This window comes from Plecotus auritus, assembly GCF_963455305.1.
Source record: "Plecotus auritus genome assembly, chromosome: 2".
In the NCBI taxonomy this organism is placed as follows: domain Eukaryota; kingdom Metazoa; phylum Chordata; class Mammalia; order Chiroptera; family Vespertilionidae; genus Plecotus; species Plecotus auritus.
The window spans coordinates 208,520,976-208,526,975 of record NC_137771.1 but is presented as its reverse complement, the minus strand read 5'-3'; the positions used below and the strand labels follow the sequence as shown (position 1 = coordinate 208,526,975).

Genomic DNA, 6,000 nt, shown 5'->3' with positions numbered 1-6,000 from the left:
CCTTATGAAGGAACTGATGACTACATTCATGGGGGAATAAAAAGAAAGAAAAAGAGACTTTTGTAAGTCATTATAATTCTTTGTCGATTATGTAAGGTTGAAATAACATTTTGGTAATTTAGCTGAAGGGTAATAAAAATTAAGCACTGGAGTGTTAGAAGATGTAGCTTTTTCACAAAATGTATTTTAGTAAATCACCTTTCTATGCTTCAAACATTCTGTAAAATGAGGATAACATTTGAGTCAAAAAGAACTGGGTTCACATTCCAGTTGAGACACTTCCCAGTGGTTTTAACTTAGCCAAGCTCCTTATAATCATTTGTGGGGTAATTACACCTATATTTTAGGATTGCTGTGAGGATTAAGTCGTGTCTGCAAAACACACCAATAAAGAGTAAAACATAGAGAGTACATTTGAAATCCATACATTAGATTTCTCTATATTAATCTAATTTCATGATTGTTATGACTTCTTTTAATGCCTCTCTATTTACTATATTCCATTTATTGTACCATAAGTAAGCATGACTTTTTTTCTTTTCAGCTTTCTCTACCATGAAAAGAGTGTAAAATTTATCAGTGCAAAGGGTCTCTCAAGCAGTGAGTCATTTTGATGTTAAAAAGAGATATTGCCACGTTTAGAAAAACCCACCTATATATCAGTATGAATTTCCCAACGGATGTGTGTGTGTGTCTATGTGTTGGCTGAGGTGAGAACAGCACCAGGGGTTAAACTGGTGGAGTCAGACCAGACCTTGGTTCAGCAACCTTGGTACTTGAGTTCTGACTAGGAAAGAATTCAGAGCCAAGACTCAAGCTATAAGAGAAAGCTTTTTTAAAGAAAGTCACAGAGGTAGAAGTGAGTGGTAGAAGAAATGGTCTCAAGAAACATGTTACAGAGGCAAAAGAAGGGCCCTTGAGCTTCGGAGAGCCAAGGGTAAGAGTAACTCACCTAGTGGGGAGTGGAGAGAGAGGGAGAGCACTCAGTTCCTGGTCCTCTGACCTTAGGATTTTTAAGGGTGGGGATTTTAGGGGAGGTCCCAGGTGAGAATCTCAGTAGAATATAAACCAGCTTCCCAGGTGTGCCCTTTTAGGGTTGTGGTCTCCACTGATTGCTTGGCACCAGGGCAGGCGGTCATTAGTCAATGCAGCTGTTTCTGAGGTCAGCTTGTCTGGTTCTGCTGCTTTTCCTGACCTGAAACACCACTGAGACCTATATGGATTTGATGCAGGTCAGAACCTTACTGTCCTGGGGCTTAATGCGTAAGGGCTACTCTCGGGCCCCCTTTTTCTCTGAGGAGGTCTAACCCCATGGGTCCTTGTTTCCTCAGTTTTGCTGTTTGGTATGCATCTGGCTTTCTGTCCTGGTTATGTTCTCTACCTGGCCCATTGTCTTTGCTCTGCTCATGTCTGTCTGACTGCCTACCACGTACGTGTTTGCAATTATATGTGATTCAAAGGGGGAAAAGGATCAATGTTAAAGCTACTTACACACTTGGCATTGAATAATTGAACGAAAAATAAGAGAAGCAATAAATAAATAAATAAATAAATAAATAAATAAATAAATAAATAAAGGGAGGTCCAGGTCTTCTGAGCTCCTTGACAGAAAGGCCCTAGTGCCCCTTTGCCAAGGAACCACAGATCTTAAATGGTGTGCTGTTTGGCTGCCATTAAAATGACAAGGGCCCAGCCCTAGCCGCTTTGGCTCGGTGGAGATGTTTCTCTGTCCTTCTCTCCTCCTTCCTTCCACTCTCCACTCGCTCTAAAAATCAATGGCAAGATATCCTCAGGTTTGGGTTAACAAAAACAAAAACTGACCAGGGTCCACATTACAGCTAATTTTAGCAGTTAGAGCAGACACACTTTAGCTTATTTTTCTCTGACTCTCTCACTCTCCATCCCCAAGCCCTCAGGTACACTCATTACTAGATTCCCTAGAGTCAGGAGGTGGGAGTGGTGAATTTCAGTAGGAAATGTAGCTCTTGACATAATATTGATCTGCTCAAGAAAAAGAAAGGGAACAAAAAAACAAGACCGGAAAAGCAAAGCGGGGGGTTGGGGGGGGGAGGAGGAAGAAGAGAAGGAAAGGGGAAAGAGGGGCAAAGAAAATAAGAACACGAAGGAAGGAGGGAGAGAAAATAAAGGAAAATGAGGAAGCAAGTAAACTTGGATGAAGGGAGGAAAATGAGCAAGAAAGAGCAAAACAAGAATGTGAGAAAAAGAAGATCCTTAGGGAAAGAGACAGAACCTTCATCAGCACTTAACAGAATATCAGAGGCAATGTATTGTTTTCTTGATTGCCCCAAGCTAAGCAATTCCAAGAATGTTTGACAAAGCTCTTTTGGGAAGGGTGAGGTGGGGCACCGGCGGGGGGGGGGGGGGGGGCGCGTGTATACACACACACACACACACACACACACACACACACACACACACGGCCTCCACGCTTGATGTGACAGAATTGGGGAGACCTAGCGGAAACCTTCAGGTCACCCAGGGAACTGCTCCTCTCGCTGGTCCTGCAGCGGCGAGGCGGGGGGGTGAGAGCCCCGAGACGCGCGGGGCGCGGAGATGAGCAAGTGGCGAAGCTTGACCCAGCGCAGGCGGGAGCAGCCGCCCAACTCCCAGCGCGGGATCTGCTGAGAGACCACGGTGAGTCTCTCCGGGTGCGGGTCCGAGGGATGCGCGGGGACTCCGTCGCCCCGGGCCCGGGCCGAGGCGGGCCCGTAACCTCCCCGGAGTCCGGCCTCGGCTCGGCGCCGCCGCCAGCCGCCCGGAGCCCCGCGCCGCTAGTGGCGCGCCCGGGTGGACGCGCGGACTGACCGGCGCTCGGCAGGGCTCCCGGCCCCGCGCGCTCATTGGTCGGGATGTGTCTGCTCAGCAGCCTCCAACTTCTCCCGAATCCCACTGGTGAGTCCCGGGAGAGCGAGCCGGCACCTGGGAGAAGGGTCCGAAGGCGCGCGAGCCCGGGGTGGTGGGAGCCGTGGGACGGGCGCTGGGAGGGCTGAGCCGGCCGGGGGGAGCCGCTGCCCTCGAGGCGCGCGGAGCAGGGTCCGCGGCTCAAGTCCAGCGCGATCCCAGTGCCCCGGACCCCGAGGTGGTGGACGAGGGAGGCGTGCCCGGGAAGAAGCCGGACTGGGACCTGAAGAGTGAGGGAAAGGGGCCGAGAGGTGACCTGGAGGAGGGCTCGGAAGTGTAGTTAGGTCGACTCTTGAGGCTCATTTCAGAGATGCCTGCAGCCGCTGCCAGGGGGAGTTAGGAGCGGTTACCGAGATTTGGGGGCTGGGAATTTGCCATTCCGCTGTGCACAGAATTTTTTTTATTTTTTTTAAGCAAGGTTTGTTTTCATTTTGATTTCTGTCGGCTATTCTCCTCATTTGCAACTCACTTTTCTATTTTTACTTTTCCTGACCTGAAGAGCTTTTCATTTCCTCACCTCTTCACCTTGCTTTAGAATCGTAGTTTCGTATTATGTAATTTATGCGATGAGGGTACTTAATCACGCTAGGGTTAGTTGGCAGGGGTGGGGGTGGGGGGCAGTTCTTTTGTAAATGAAAGTTTCCTTACTCAACCCATCGCAGTCTATTTGTATTACTTGGAAATAAGGGTGATTGCAATCGAACATTCCTCTTTAGCCACTTGGTCTATTCCTTCCCACATCTGATGCAAATGGTAATTTTGTTAAACTGAAAAGTAGTACCTGGCCTACAGTGTCAGTATTTGGGAACTCCTCACCTGCAAGTCCTCTATGAAGGCCTGTGCCTTCTTCACTCTGTTGCATTATTGCTGGGTCCCAGCCCGGACCGTGTCTGGGGCTCCACGCAGTGACTTTCGTTGCTCGGCTATGGGAGTAATGTGGTTGGGACTTTATATCCAGAACTCCATATTCTGGGCCGGGCGAACACCTACGAATTAATGTCCGAGGAAAACCAGGAGATGATTTCTGTTGAGTACCTGCCTCCTTGGCTTCGGAAGCTACCATCTAAATCTGGAACCTGCTTCTCCGGCTTCCTGTGCCTCAGTTTCCATAAGACAAACTGTAATTGCAGAGTGTACCCGCAGGCCCTTGCTGAAATGTAAATGTTGTAATGTGTTGTGAAGGTGAAAATTGCTTAGGTTTATAGACTTCGTCTTAACAAACCAAGTATGCGCTAAGTTCTTGGATTTGATTATGTGATAAAGTGGTGTGTATTCTCCACTGGTATAAGCATTGCTGCTTTATATTGCTTTGAAATTCAGCTTCTACTTAAGCAAAATAATCATTTATTCTTTGGATGATGTTGTCAAGCTGGTTTACAGGGTTCTTTAGGGTTTGATTTCTTAAATTATCTAGTCTCTCCTTCCTGTTTCAACTTTCTGACATCTCCAGTTAAGGTGGAAATACGTTTTTGGCATATTTTGCTTTATTTTGGGACTACAAATATCAACTTTATTCTTTTGTGTAATTGCTCTCCTTTCCAAACTCTCTCAAATGATGTTGAGTGTGGTTGAGTTGGATACTGGGAGTTGATGATATCTTTCATCGTGAGGTTCAAGATTCTGACCCCTATTACCTTAAAAGAAGCTATGGACTCCACCAGAACTATCTGGAAATGAATGTGAAAGTTAATTAGGAGGTTAAACTTGCATCACTTCTGCTTTTGCTCAGTGATGGTAAAAAGTGATATTGAGGAACAAAAACTGAAATGTGCAGAGGGCTTACAAGAAGATGGAGAGTTTGCAGGTGGCACAAAACTGATATTCTTTTGACATAGGCGAAAGGACTAACCTTCTTTGGTCACTGCCCCCTACAACAATTTCTGCCGCCTTGGGTGCAGAACCATTAAGATCCCAGAAGTTTTCCTGCAGAAGCCTGGTGGTGCTAAAGAGCACCTTTAATTTAACCCCGTGGCTGCCCTGGTTCTTGGCACTGAGTTTTACTGGAGAAACTGATTGTTGTTTCAAAGAAAGAACTGAAGACAGAAGTGGGTCCTGTGACACCAGGACAATGTTTCTTTAGATTATCTTCTGAAGTATGAGAGCAGGGGGAGAAATACTCAAGAAAGGGAAATATTTGTGCAAAGTGATTAATATTCAGATGTTCTCTAGGTCAGTCTCGACTCCTTTTGGGAGAACTGGCAAAATTATTTTTTTATTGTTTATCTCTGTGTATGGTGTCCAAGTGTTAAATGTGTTCCCATATTCCCTCCCCTCCCCCCCACCCCAACCACCCCTATTAAAACTATAAGGACTACGATCAATGCAATTCCATATCATAACCCCAGGGGCTGTGTGAGACTAAGCCAGCATGAGCTGCATAACCATTAAGGAAGACATTTTAACATTCAGGTACATTACATTCCACTTTTATTGAGCAGACATGGTTTTCATGGTCTAATAAAATATTTTTATTTGAAAGTCTGTCCTTGGTTATAGCCTCATGTAAGCATGCTTAAGACTTGGTATTCAGAACTTTTAAAGTCCAGTTGTGGTTCACTTATTAATAATTCACCAGAGAGATTAAATTTCTAGTAATTTGCTGGATCTCCCAGGCCACGCTTCAAATGTAGACTCTGTTTCTACTTTATCCTGTGCCTCAATTTTCACAAAACACACCCTCAGGGAATTGTGTGTATTTAACAGAGATCTTTAACTATAACAGCAATTCTGAGCAGTGGCTTCATCTAGGAACTAAATTATATGCTTAATTTGTATTAGGCTATAAAAAGCTAATCTGTTAGTTTGTAGTGCTCTTTTCTACAGCTCTGCAGTTGGTAGATGGCCCATAGACAATCAGTTGGCTTCTAAAATAACCATAATGGCATTTGATTTTTAGGCTTATATTCCTTAAACCACCCTCCTCTCCACAAGCTTATGCAGTATGAGTTAATGTAGCTTTTATTGTAAGATGATAAAATATTATGTCAAACAGTGACCAAATGTGTTTTTTTTAAAATAAAGAACATTTACTAGTTATGTAGCCTTAGGCTAATTACCTGATCATTCTGTGCCTCAGTG

The 6,000-nt window shown here is 45.1% G+C and overlaps 1 protein-coding gene across 2 annotated transcripts in view; it reads left to right on the top strand.

Annotated features, from left to right (window-relative positions):
• Positions 1 to 2,375: 2,375 nt before the first annotated feature.
• The window catches only part of MME (membrane metalloendopeptidase), a 101,255-nt gene continuing 97,630 nt past the window's right edge, over positions 2,376 to 6,000 (top strand). The window contains exon 1 of one of the 2 annotated variants that reach the window (XM_080657832.1): positions 2,376 to 2,655. The gene's annotated coding sequence lies outside the window, so the exon portion shown is untranslated. Of the gene's footprint in view, positions 2,656 to 2,804; positions 2,914 to 6,000 lie in introns of those variants that run through there. The other variant, XM_080657833.1, reaches the window with a different exon arrangement.